A 14,544-nucleotide genomic window follows, 5' to 3' on the forward strand; every position below is an offset into this window, starting at 1 on the left:
AAGACTTGAGAGGCCTTTTAAAATTTCTTTTTTAAGAAATTTTAAATTCTTAAAATTTAAGAATGTTGTTGTTTCTAAATAGAGGTTTGCAAATGAGTTACAAAGATAGTTCCCACACACCCTTCACCATAGTCCCTTTATGAAAACTAAGAAATTAGCATTGGCATTGTAATATTAACTGAACTACAGAATTTATTCAGATTACACTTTTTTCCACTAATGCCCTTTTTCTTTCCAGGATACTATATGGAATTTGGTTGTCATGTCTTCTTAGTCTCCTCTAGTCTTCACAATCTCTCAGTCTTTCCTTGTTTTTCGTGACTTTTTTGTTTTTGTGGTACGGGGAAGATTGAACCCAGGGCCTCGCATGTGCTAGGCAAGTGCTCTACTACTGAGCTATGTCTCCAGTCCTTTTTGTTATTTGAAATAGGGTCTCACCAAGTTGCCCAGGCTGCCCTTGAACTTACAATCCTACCTCTGTCTTCTGAGTAGATTTACAGGCCTGGATACAGATTTACTATACCCAGCATGACCTTGACATTTTTTTTAATATATATACTGGGTAGATTTTTTTTTTAAACTATCTCCCAATTAGAGTTGTCTGATGTTTTCTCATGATTAGATTGAAATTATGGGTCTTGGGGAAGAATATCATAAAGTGAGATGTCTTTCTCATTGCAACATATGAGGGAGTTCATGATGTCAATATCTGTCACTATTAATTTTGATCACTTATTAAGTCAATATCTGCCAGGCTTTCCTGTTTGTTAGATGATAGTCACAACATTAGCCTCACAGCTGGGAACAGGTGAGTACTTCCTTACTTTCTGGCACAAGATGCTCCAGATTCACCTTGCATTTTCCCTGGTCCAGCCCTAGAATCACCCACTTATTCAAGCATTCTTGCCTCATTTTATTTGAGAATGATATTTAGAAACTAGATCTGGGTGCTGGGGGTGCTGCATCTTGTTTAAATGTCCAAGAACACTGCTATTATCATAGCTTGGAGATGGATCCCTAATCCCTAAGCTCTTCCTGAGCTTTCCCCTGACAATCGTACCCTCATCTCCCCAATATTCCTTCATTCTTTCACTCACTCACTCATTGGTTCACCATCATTTACTGAGCTTCTATCATGTGTCAGGTACTCTTGTGCTTGACACCTACTCTAGACGTACACTATCTGATGCTGCTGTCACCCAAATAATCTAGATGCACACTGTCTGAAGTGATAGCTCTACTGAGATTGAATTCCTAATGGATAGGAAATAGGCAGACAAATGTGAAAGAATGGTGATTGAAGAAAAATAATGGAAAATAAACATGAGCACCCCAAAGCCTGTGTCCAGCAAGACAATTACAATTTAGAATAGTTGTTTCTTAGTTCTGTTAATTAATTAAAAAGCATTATTTTGTATTTGAGAATAACTTCATACCCCCACCAGCTCACTCACTCATTGCAAACAGAATACTGACTGTGGGAAGGGCAGGATGTGTAAGCAGGCAGGACGTGCTCAAGCAACTGAAAGGGGAAAAATAGAATTTTTAAAGTCAGGGGGCACTGAACAGAAGCACTGTGCCTAGAGAGAAGAGAGGAGAAAGAGTGATGAGAAGTGACCTGAAGACATGGGAAAGCACCATATCCCAAAATTCCTTAACATCTGGGTGAGGATTTTGGACATTGTGCCAATGGGCACTGGGGAACGCTGAATGACTGTTTAGTCAATGATCAATTCAACAAGATAACCTGACTGCAATGGTGTGTTAGAAAGCAGTAAGACACATATTTCTATAAGGCTAAGGAAGACTTAGTTTCCTTATTGCCTCACAGGATGAGGGTAAGTATTAAATAAGGGACACATAAAAAAACCCTGGCATAGTGTCTGGCATATGTCAATCAAGATATGTTGGTGAGTTCGTTAGTCCAATAACTGTGATTCTTTTTGATCTATTTTCCTGATCATATTTTGGAAAGAAAATTAACAGGTACGCCTGTGTTGCAATTATAATTTATAACTGTGCTGGACACAGTGAACAAAATATGAATAAGACTCTGACCCTTAAGATGAATTTGCCACAAGTCAAAACATGGTATGATATGAACCAAGCTAATGACATGAGCCAAACACCTCACAGGGCAAGAACAGCATCCTTTGCTTCTCGGTTCTTAATGTCAAGCAAAAACATGTGGGACAAAGGAGTTCAACACAGACGACTTTGCCAAATGAATGCATGTTCTGGTGGTTCAGAGAAAGGAGAGGAAGTTTGGATGTGCTATTAGTCTAATATCTCAGAACTTTATACAGGTACATCAAGGACTAAAGCTTTCTTTCTGTATGTTTTGTTGGTTATTGTTTAGGAATTATTGTTAGTGTGAACTGAAATTAAAGAAGATGTATCTATAATACACTCTTGCAAACTTTTTGACCTTAGTTGACTAGAACATCATGATTATGGAGAGAGGGTATGTTATAGATCAAGACTCCATGTTATCTTGAGCTATCTCTAGTCCCTTTCAAGAGCCATTCACTATCATCCTTTTTAGCTGACCTAACATTCTCATGACTACTAGGTAAATTCTTGGAATGTATCCCTAAGTTTTACGTACCCCTAGCCTCTACCAACCCTAAAAGTAAGAATGTGAAAAAGTAACATTTGAAACATAGAAAAGATCTCTCTCCATAAAGATAACATCTGAATCCTATAGAAGGGATTTTCCCACTTGCTGTAGGCTACATGATGCTCCTATCTATTTCAAAATCACATTGATTCATGACTTTGTTTTGTCCTGTAACTATAAAAGTTCTTGTAACCTCTATCATGATGGAACACATCATTTAGGTTAACTTGAATCCATGTTCTTGGGCCATGGTCACTCATATTTCTTATTTCTCTTAAGTAGAGCTATTACTTTTACATCTACATCAGTATGCTTCCTCTTTTGTCTTTTATTTTTCATAAAAGTTTATTCAGAGTGATTGCATAATCACATTTTCAAATCAAAACTTTCCTATCATGAAACACAATAATATGAAAAGATCAAATCTATACTGAATTGCTTGGTTTGATAATATTACGTTCCTAATTATCTATCGTATTTCCATCTGAGTTGCAGATAATATGAGACAAATTTCAATTGCTATTACTACCTTTTCCCACCATCTACCAGCACCCTGGTCACCTACCCTAACCCCTAACTAACATGTGTTTAGAAAACCACAGTAATTTTAGCCAGGCACAGTGATGCATGCCTGTAATCCCAGTGGATTGGGAAGCTGAGGCAGGAGGATCATGAGTTCAAAGCCAGCCTCAGCAACCCAGCAAGACCTAAGCAACTCAGCAAGACCCGGTCTCTAAATAAAATACAAACAAGGGCTGGGAATGTAGCTCAGTGGTTAAGTGCCCCTGGGTTCAATCTCCAGTACCAAAAATAAAAAAAAGAAAGCCAGAGTAATTTTATCTTAAGCCTGAGCAACGTACCAGTAAACTGTTATGAGAATCCTGTAATGTTGGATAAAGTAAATGATTATGAGGTCATACCTAACACTGTTCCTCTCTATTAACATGAGTAGTTGTCCCAGTTGCTGCACTAATGTATTTTGTTTCTTAGGCAACTTGAAAAATGAGGTAAGTAATCATGTTGTCCATGGAAACACTTGCCATTACTGTGGGAAAGTTAAAGGTTAAAATTGTCATACTTTTTATTTATGGTTCTTCAGATTTTTATGGTGGAATTGACCTTGATCAAACTGCTGACTTTTTCTTAAGGAGTTTTACTATTCCAGATGAAATCCATGGCTGTTTGTCATCAGATGTGTTGGAGTTAGTGGCTCCAGGTGTGACAGCTGTCATGTACAAATATGGTCATTCAGGGAAGACAAATGCACTTCTAACAGATATAAATGCCCCTTAGGTAAGAAGTATTTTTTAAAGAAAACCACCTGAGCTTGGTGGTGAATGCCTGTAATCCCAGCTACTTGGGAGGCTGAGCAGAAGGACTGCAAGTTTGAGGCCAGCCTCAGCAACTTAAGAGGACCTTGTTTCAAAATAAAAAATGAACAGTGCTGGAGATGTAGCTCAGTGATAAAACCTGAAAGGTAATTCTGATACTTTATAACTAATCTGTACAAATTTGATGCATTTGAAAAGCACTTTTTATAAAACCCATACTCAAAATTTTAAAATGTTATGTAAAAGAAAATTTGAGTTCCTAATTCTCTATTAAATCCCATGTTCCCATGTCTCAGAGAGGTGGAGGGTCATTGTTTATAGCTTCTTAGGTCTCCTTCCAGAAATTTTTCTCCTTATACAACTATAAAAGAAGTGCCTGTTACATATTTTAACACATTTGATATCATCATATTCATACTGCTTCATATTTTTTTCACCTAAAATTAGGTCATAAAATTTATATCCTTATTTTTTAGGGTCTATGTAGCATTTTATATATTGATGTACCATAATTTATTTTACTTATTAGTAATCACATAGATTATTTCCTTTTTTTCTTTTTCTTTCTTCCTCTTTTGCTAATAAAAATTGTACTAACAGTGAAAATACATTTACATTTTTTTCCAAACTTAAAGCAATACATCCACTGCGATGGTTTGGAGTTTTATGTTCCCTTCAAAATCCATGTTAAAACCTAATCCCTAATGCAAAAGTATTAAGAAGTGGAGCCTTCAGGAGGTGTATAGGCTATGAAGACTCTGCCTTCGAGAAGGATTAATACCTTATAAAAGGGCCCGAGGGGGTGAGTGTTCCTCTTTCATCCACATAGGACACATCAATTACCCCCTGCAGAGGGCACAGTTACAGCTTCCATCTTGGAAGCAGAGAACAACATTTAATATGCACCAAACCTACAAGCGCACAGTTCTTAGACTTCCCAGTCTCCAGACCTGTGAGAAATTAATGTCTATTGTTTACAAATTCAACAGTCTGTGATTAAAATAAAATTGCAGCACAAGTAAATTAAGAAACCCATTATATGAATGTCAAGCAGGAATCCTAGCACTGCTTTGAATAACATTCTTCAGTTTAAGTGGATGCCCAATTACTCCATCCTAACACCCCACAGGGTAAAGAAAAGCTGACATGTAGTATTGATATATACCTGCTCTAGAGAATTAGACAATGTTTTGGTAATCTATTGCTACGTAACAAATCACTCCACAATTTAGTGGTCTAAAATAAAGGTAATCATTCATTTAGAAATCTGCAATTTGGGCAAGGCTGAGCAGGGAAGGCTGTATCTGCTCCACACAACATTGGCTGAAGTTGGTGTGGCAGAAGGCTAGAGGATCCATTTCTAGGCTGGTCGACTCAACTTTGTGGTGCTGACTATCAGGAAGGAGCTTGCCTGGAGCTGAGAGCTGGGAACCTCAGTTTCTCTATGCACAGGTCTCTCAATGTGTCCCAACTGTCCTGGTGGCATGATTCCAAGGGCAACAATTCCGAAAGTCAGAGCTAGGTAGAAGTTATAATCCTGCTTATTATGATCCAGACTAAGATGTCTGCTAATATCCCACCTGCTTTACTATATTTATTGAGCTAGTAACAAAGGTCCATCCAGGTTTACAAGACATAAAATCTAGTTCTTGAAGAAAATATGACAAAATTCTCAAAAAGAATGTGGGGTAAGAAGTATTATTATGGTCATTGCTGGAAAATACAATCTGGTACAGCAAAAAGATACGTTCTTCAATTCCAGATAGATAGTTCTTAATATTATTGATTTTTTGAAACCAGGATATCTAAGTTTAGTACTTTTTTCCCCTTTGATCTGACTCTGAAAAATAAATTTTACTAGAATCATAAATTTTCTTTCTTTCTGTGAGATGTAATAATCAGGCTGGTGCCTATGTGACTGAAAGCTGTGGGAGTTGTATGACCGCCAATATTTCTTTAGTGGATAAAACAATTCCTTTTTGTTTATATACATATAAATATATATATATATGTTTATATACATACAACTAATATATATGTTATATCTATAATTATATTAATATAATATATATTATTATATATTATTAGATGTAGTTGTAGATGAACACAATATCTTTATTTTATTTATGTGGTGCTGAGGATCAAACCCAGTGCTTCACATGTGCTAGGCAAGCTCTTTACCACTGAGCTACAACCCCAGTCCCTTTATTTTGTTTTCACACTCACCTTCCATTTAGCATAGCATCTCATAACTATAAGCTATTATTATTCAATATAAGATATTGTATCTTCATTTTACTGATGAGGACATCTAGGTATAGAAAGGTGAAGCAACTTAGCTAAAATCACATTAGCGGTATAGCTGGGATTGGATTCTAGATCTTAAAGGCTAGATCTGTGTTCTAAACCTATGGTTTTTACTATTCATTAAACTTCGTAAGGCATAGGGTCAAGAGTTTTGTTATATCAAGGTCATCAATAGGAAAATCCTTAGTTGTGACTCAATCCAAGTGAGCTATTACCCTCCTAGGAAACTGTATCCCAGGATCTTTCTTGCCAGTCATGTGGGATACCTAAAGATTTGCATTTGAATATTAACATGTAACCACTGTTCTGAGTGAAAGAATGCTCACACCAATATAACAAAACAGAATCTGAAGATTCAATGTGGGGAGAAACTAAGTATTATGTTGCTTCTACTCCATTCTCTTCCAAACTCACCTTCATGGTTTTGTAAAATAATATGCTCTGATTAAATACCCTATTAAGATAGGGGAGTTAGTAGATAAAAGGAACCATGGAAATTTTGCTAGTAGGTATAAGGAATAAATTACACAAAGCTTCTTGTAGAAAGTTGATCTTACCAGTGAGATGAAGACAAGGAGCTATGAACTGTAAAGTCTCTGACTCTTTAATGTTACTTTTCAAATCTGGCTGTGCATCAGAATCATCTAGGGAGCTGGGTGCACATGCCTGTAACCCCAGTGACTCAGAAAGCTGAGGCAGACATTACTACCCTGTGTACATATAACTATACTACTGGTGGGATTCTACATCATGTATAACCAGAAGAATGAGAAATCATACTCCATTATATATGATTTATCAAAGTACATTCTACCCTCATGTATAACTAATTTAAACAAATTTAAAAATTAAAAAAAAGAAAGCTGAGGCAGGAGGATTGCAAGTTTGAGGCCTGCTTCAGCAACTTAGCAAGATTCTGAGCAACTTAGTGAGACCCTGTCTGAAAATTTAAAAAGAGGGAGGGGATATAGCTCAGTATAAAGCACCCCCAGGTTCAATCCCCAGTACCAAAAAAAAAAAAAAATCACCTTGAGGAGCATGATAAACCCCTGGAAGTTCAGATTATGTCAGCATAAAGCATGGTATAGAAATATGTGTCTTACCAGCATCCAGATGATACTCATGTAATGAGCCTTCAGACTTCTTTGGGAATACATAGATTTACAGCATGTTTCAGGAGTTGTTTGGTTTTTTATTTTGTTGTTTGTTTTTTTTTATTTAAAACTTTTTATAAAAAGAAAGTTTTGATGTCATTCTTTCTTGTCAGAATTTATTTTTCTGGTGCTTGCTCTCCCTTACCCATGGATGTGCTCTCTCTCTCTCTCTCTCTCTCTGTAATACCTACAAGGTAATGTCTAAATGTCTGTTCTTTAAAAGGAGCCAAGATTCTGAATCATTCTTTTGCAATTATCATATTAGGTTATTGTAATATATTTTGTGCTGAATCAGATGAAATTCTATTTTCATTGGAATTTAACAATGAAATAAGACTCCTAGAATACGTGATTATGGGCTTCTTGACATTTTAATATTTACATTTCCTTTAAGTATCAAATTTTATTGCCATGAACTACACCAGTAGCATTCTGTTGACCTTCTTAGTCTAGAAATTACTAACCTCTAGAATAAGCTTGATATCTTTCAGTGTTGGCAACAACTTTGGACACATGATGGATACTCCATTGACTTACCATAGGTATTATTTCCCCAAGGACTGAACTATTTGTATTTGACATTCCTAGAACTTATTAGAAGAATCTAGAAGGCTTTTAGCCCCTTCCTTCTCCAATCCTAGAATGCACGAAGCAGGGTTCCCTATAGTCATACTGAGAATCTTCATATTGGGTTTATGTATATGTGTGTGTGTTTGTGTGTGTGAGTGTTATTGGGAATTGAATTCAGGGGTACTCTACCACTGAGCTTCATCCTCAGCCTCTTTTTAAATTTAATTTTGAGACAGGGTCTCCCTAAGTTGCTGAAGCTGACCTTAAAATTAGGTCTCTAATATTCTTTAAGTACAAAATTCATTCATATACCATATTCTAGGCATTAGAAGTACAAAGTGAATATAACAGACAGCATCCCTGCTCTAATGGTGTTTATAGTCTGATGTGAAAGAAAACAGATAATTATATAACATGGTATAGCAATTGTTATCAGTCAGGATTGCACCAGACATAGAGAACCAGATATAGATAACCAGATATAGCTATAGATACATACACATACATATATACATACACATAGACAAAATATACATATGTATATTTGTGTATAAATAATATGTGTACATGTATATGTATATACATATGTATATATAGATACAGGGTGAACATCCCTAATCTGAAAATCCAAAATCTGAAATGTTCCCAAATCTGTAAGTTTTTGAGCCCCAAAATAATGCCACAAGTAGAAAATTCCACACCTGCCCTCATAAAATAGTGGCAGTCGAAATGCAGGCACAATAAAAATATTGTTTAAAACTACCTTTGTGTGATATATATAAGGTATACATGAAACAAATCAACAATGTGTTTAAACTTGGATCCCATATCCAAGATATCTCATTACACATATACAAATATTTCAAAATCAAAAAATAAAATCTGAAACACTACTGGTCCCAAGCATTTAAGATAAGGGACACTTAACTTGTGTATGAATATAAAGAGATTCATTGCAAGGATTTGGTTTACAGGATTGTAGGTGCTGGTTAGGCAACTCCAAAATATGTAGAGCAAGCCATCAGGAAGGGAAGGCTGGAAACCCTCAGGCAGGAACTGATGCTATAGTTCACAGGGGAAATTTTTTCATGGAAATACTTAGGTTAGTGCTTGTTAACTGGGTTCTACAGATTACTCAAGGTGATATATAAAACTGAACATCATAGTAATGCTTAGGAAATTTTATGATGAGAAAGCATAAAATGCTAAAGACACATATCTTACGTGTATCTTTTTTGGGGGGTCAGACACTATTTATTTATTTATTTATTTTTAATTTACTTATTTTGATTCATTCTACACAAGTGGGGTACAACTATTTTTTCTCTGGTTGTACACTCTTACATGTATCTTATAAGACAGTAAGAGCATCCATCTTAGTCTAAGGGAGTCAGATGATGTTTCCCAAGAGATGACAGTTCAGACCTAAAGGATGAAAAAAAGATAGAGAAAATCTTAGGATTTCTCTATCAAAGCAAAGGCCCAGAGACCAGAGAAAGAAAGAACACTAGAGATGCAATTTTTGCTTATCATCAGATTCTTCCCCCCAGAATACTTTTAACAGACGTCAACATTTGAATTTTTTTGGTAATTATTTATATTAGATTTTTGTAATGTTCTTAGTGTTGAATCAGATGAAACTCTATTTTCATGTCTTAATTTCCATCTGCAATTATGATGAGATGAAGCACCCTTTCATGTGTTTATATGACATTCAAGTTTCCTCCCCTATATAGTAACATTATTCGACTGAGTAATATTTTTTTCCTTACTGATTATAGGATTTGGATGCTACTAGAAACTCATTGTTTTATATACATTGCAGGTATATTCTCCCAGAAAATATCAGCCAAAACTGGAAGGAGCTTTGTAGACTACAGTTTGCAGAAGAGAGCAAGAGGACCATGCCAAGTCAAAGAGTGTGGAACAACCTGGATTCTGGTACAAACATCACTTCTAGGACACAGCTCTTATATTAAGCAGGAGCAATAGGGGCAATGAAAGGGGAGAGGAGTCAGCTCATCTCAGAGAGCACAATATTTTTTAATCCTTCAAATAAACAATAGAATTGGGAGCTCTAGAACCCTGAAGTTAGCAAAGCTAAAAAATGTTTTAAAAGTAGAGAATAAACTAGGAGTAACATACTAGTGAATCATCACCATGGATAGTGCATAAAGAGAAATGGAAAATGGAAAGAAGAAAAATATTTAAGTTAAAAATATAAAAGATAAGCCAGGCATGGTGGTGCACACCTGTAATCCCAGGGGCTCAGGAGGCTGAGGCAAAGAGAATCATGAGTTCAAAGTCACAGTGAGACTCTAAGCAACTTAGCAGGAGCCTGTTTCAAAATAAACTATAAAAAGGGGCTGGAGATTGGGATGTGGCTCGGTGGTTAAGCTCCCCTGAGTTCAATCTCTGGTACAAAAAGATAGATAGATAGATAAATAGATAGATAGATAGATAGATAGATAGATAGATAGATAGATAGATCTATATATATATGTATATATATCATATTACATATGCAGTGCAAACAATGCAATGGCAATAATAATAATAATAATAATAATAATCTTATTTTTAAATGGGCAAATGATCTGAACAGACATTTCTCAAAAGATGACATACAAATGGCCAACAAGTATGTGAAATAAAATGCTTAACACTGCTAATCATCAGAAACATTCAAATCAAACCACAAGGGACATCTCACCCTAATTGCAATGACTGTTACCAAAAAGGCAAAAAATAACAAATTCTGTCAAGAATGCAGAAAAGAAGGAATTCTTCTACACTATTGGTAGGAATGTAAATTACTACAGTCAAAATGGAAAGCAGTAGAGAAGTTCCTCAAAAAACTAAAACTAAAACTAGAACTACCATATGATCTAGCCATCCCACTACTGATTATATAACCAAAGGAAGAAAATCAGTATCGCAAAAAGATATTCTGCATTCCCATGCCTGTGGCAGCAACTATGCACAACAGTCAAACTATTGAAACATCCTAGATATTTATTAATGAATGAAGAAAATGTGGTATATATTAAAATGGAATATTATTTGGCCACGACGGAATGAAATCCTATCATTTGTGGCAACTTGGATAAGCTTGGAGTATAATATATTAAGAGAAATATTCCAGGGAAGAAAGATAGTTATTGCAGTTCTCACTCATATATGTTACCAGAGGCTGGAAGAATGGAGGAAGGAGGTATAGAGGAAGATTGATTATCAGGCATGAAAATATGGTTAAGTAGGAGAAATTAATTTTAGCATTCTATAGGGTAATTATAGTTAATAATAATTTATTGTATATAGAAAATTAGCTATGAGAAAGGGTTTTTAATATTCCCAATACAAAGAAATGATAAGTGTTTGAGGTGACAAATATGCTAACTATTCTGATTTAAGAACTACATATTGTGCACATTTACCAAAATATCACATTGTAATCCATAAATATGTACAATTATGTGTCACTTAAAATTTTTTAATCATTGAAAAAGTGAAACATTTAAATTTGTTTCCCTTCCTTCTTATTGTATCCTATATAACTCTTCTGTTTGCTTTTCTTTAAAACTGTTGATGTATGGTTTACATAAGATAAAATACATTCATTTCAAGTTTACAGTTTGACAAATTTTGACAAAGTCACAACTTCAATCAAAGAAAGAGAATGAAAAGGAGAAGAGGAATAGACAAACTCAATTCCTATAAAAGAAAAGAAAAAAAAAAAGAATGAGAGAACACAGACTGGCTAGGACAAAGACAAAAATAAACAGAAGACAAACTCAACCATATCAGAAATTATATTAAATGCAAATGAATTAAACACTCCAGAAAAGATGGTGGGACTGTCTAAAGAAACAAGCCCTAATTATATGCTGTTTATAAATGTGAAAGCAAAAGAATGGACATACCTATAATCCAAGCAACTCAGGAGGCTGAGGCAGGAGGACCACAAGTTTGAGGCCAACCTCAGCAACTTAGTGGGGCCCCATTTCAAAATCTAAAAAATGACAAGGGCTGGGTGGGGATGTGGCTCAGTATTTAAGTGCCCTGGATTCAACCCCTGGTGTAAAAAGATACGCCATGAAAATTAGGAAGAATTATTAGTGATAAAGGATATTTCAAAATCTTAAAAACAGATCAATTCAATGGTAGGATGCAAATCCTAATTTTAAATGCAACTAACTGCATAGCTTCAAAAAATATACAGCAGAAATATAGCACTAAAAGAAAAAATAGATGAATTCATCTAGTTGGAGAATTCAACATATTTTCCTCAGTAGTCAACGGAAAAAATAGTAAAAAAAAAAATACAGTGTACATGAGATTTGAACAGCCCAATTAAGAAATTTGACCTAATTGATCTACATTCAACAATTAGAGAATACGAAATCTTTTAAAGTACACCTTTAGCATTTACCAAAATAAATCATATGCTAATAATGATACAATTTTCAATAACTATCAAAGAACTGGAAACATTAAAAGTAGCTCTCTGAGCACTGTGAAAATAAATTAGAAATTTAAAAAATTAGAAAATACATAAATATCTGGAAATAAACAGTATGCTTCTGAATAACCCTGTGTCAAAGTGATAATTGTCATGAAAACAGTAAATATGTTGAACTAAAAATGAAAATAAGACATATCAAAATTCATGGGCTGCAGCTAAAAATGATTATAGAAAAAGGTATAGACTTAAATACATGTATTAGAAAAAATATTCAGAATATTTTGTTACCTCAGCCTCCATCTCAGATAGCAAGAAAAAAAGATCACAAATTAAATACCAAGAAAATTAAATACTAAGAAAAGAGAAAAACAATAAAGAGCAGAAATCAATGAAATAGCAGACAAAATCAACAAAATCAAAAATTTATTCTTTGAAAAGATTAATACTATTCACAAGCTCCTAGAAAGACTGATCAAGATAAAAGAAAACACAAATTATCAATACCAAGAATGAAAAGGGGGTATACCACTGAAGATTCTACAAATATTAAAAGATGATATTGTGAATCATTTTGTGTCAAAATGTTTGTCAATTTTGATTAAAATGGACAAACTTCTTGAAAAAGACTACCAAAATTTACACAGTAGGAAATGGAAAATCTGAATAGTACTATTTTTGATAGAGAATTTGAATGTGCAATTTAAATCCTTTCCACAAAGGAAACTTCAAAAAGAAGAAATAAATTACATGCAATGGGACCTGCCTATAATTCCAGCTGCCAGTAGGCAGAGGCAGGATGATCATAAGTTCAAGGGCAACCTGGGAAGGAGATCCTGTCTCAAAATAAAATAAAAAGGACTGGAGATGTAGCTCAGTGATTGAGTGCTTCCCTAGCTTGCACAAGACCCTGGGTTCCATTTCCCCATATTAGAAAGAGAGGGAAAAATAGAGGAAAGAAAGAAGAAAGAAATCAAAAACGTTTTCAAAGAAAAAAGAAACATTTCTCAATAAATCTCACCAAAATTTATAAGGATATTACCAGGAAAGCAAATATGCCCCAAGAATATAGATGTGGTGATCCTAAACAAAAAAGCAAACCCAGACCATTAATATGGGTCAGGGGTGGGGGTGGTGGAAATCATGGAACCAGACTCTCTGAACCTAAAGCCCAGCTTTACTACTTACTAGTTTATGACTTTGAACACGTTATTTAGCCCTCCTTACTTCAGTTTTCTCCTATGTTTATTCTTATAATCAAGACTGGTCTTACATCTACAAGTTAATATAATTCACCACGTCAACAGAATAAGAAGAAACACCATATGGTCATCTTCATAAATGTAGAAAATGTATTTGATAAAATTCAGGACCCTTCTTGATAAAAACTCAGAAAACTAGAATAGAAATTGCTTATTCTGAAAAAAAGGTATCTATGAAAAATGGCACAGCTATCATCATAGTTAATGGACTACTAGTGAACTCTGCCCCTGAGTTCGTAAACATAACAAAAAAATACACTATCGTTAGCTTTTTTCAATATTACATTGGATAGCGACAAATGTCCTAAGACTTTTCAGCATCAATTAAGCCCCAGTGATTTCACTTACTTTCCTGTGAACTTAATTATTCAGAAATGAGAAACATTTCCATGAGTTCTAGGTCAGTTTTCTTTTTAACAGATTAATTGATCTTCCGGTTATGAAGGGCACTGCTCTTCTCTAGATAGTTCTCTGTTGCCACCTGGTGGTGATGTGCTGCCCACCTGAGATTTACTCTCCATCTTCGAGAGGAAGTGTGGAAAAGCAGCCCCTTAGAAGTCAAACTAACTGAACGGGAAGGAGAAATGCAAAAAGAGCAAGTCTGAAACCTCCCATCACCTTAGAGCACCTCCTACAATCCAGCCCTCATTCTAACGAGCAACAGAAGTGGTTAACAAAATGGACTCTGGAGTCAGACTTCCTACCTAAAGCTCAGCTCTACCATTTACTAGCTTATAACTTTGAACAAATTACTTGGTGTTTCTAGCTTCAATTTTCTTGACTGTAAAAGGGAAAATAATAGTACCTACCTCATCATAAGGATCAAAATTGCCAACTA

The sequence above is a fragment of the Sciurus carolinensis genome, chromosome 11, assembly GCF_902686445.1.
Source record: "Sciurus carolinensis chromosome 11, mSciCar1.2, whole genome shotgun sequence".
NCBI lineage: Eukaryota > Metazoa > Chordata > Mammalia > Rodentia > Sciuridae > Sciurus > Sciurus carolinensis.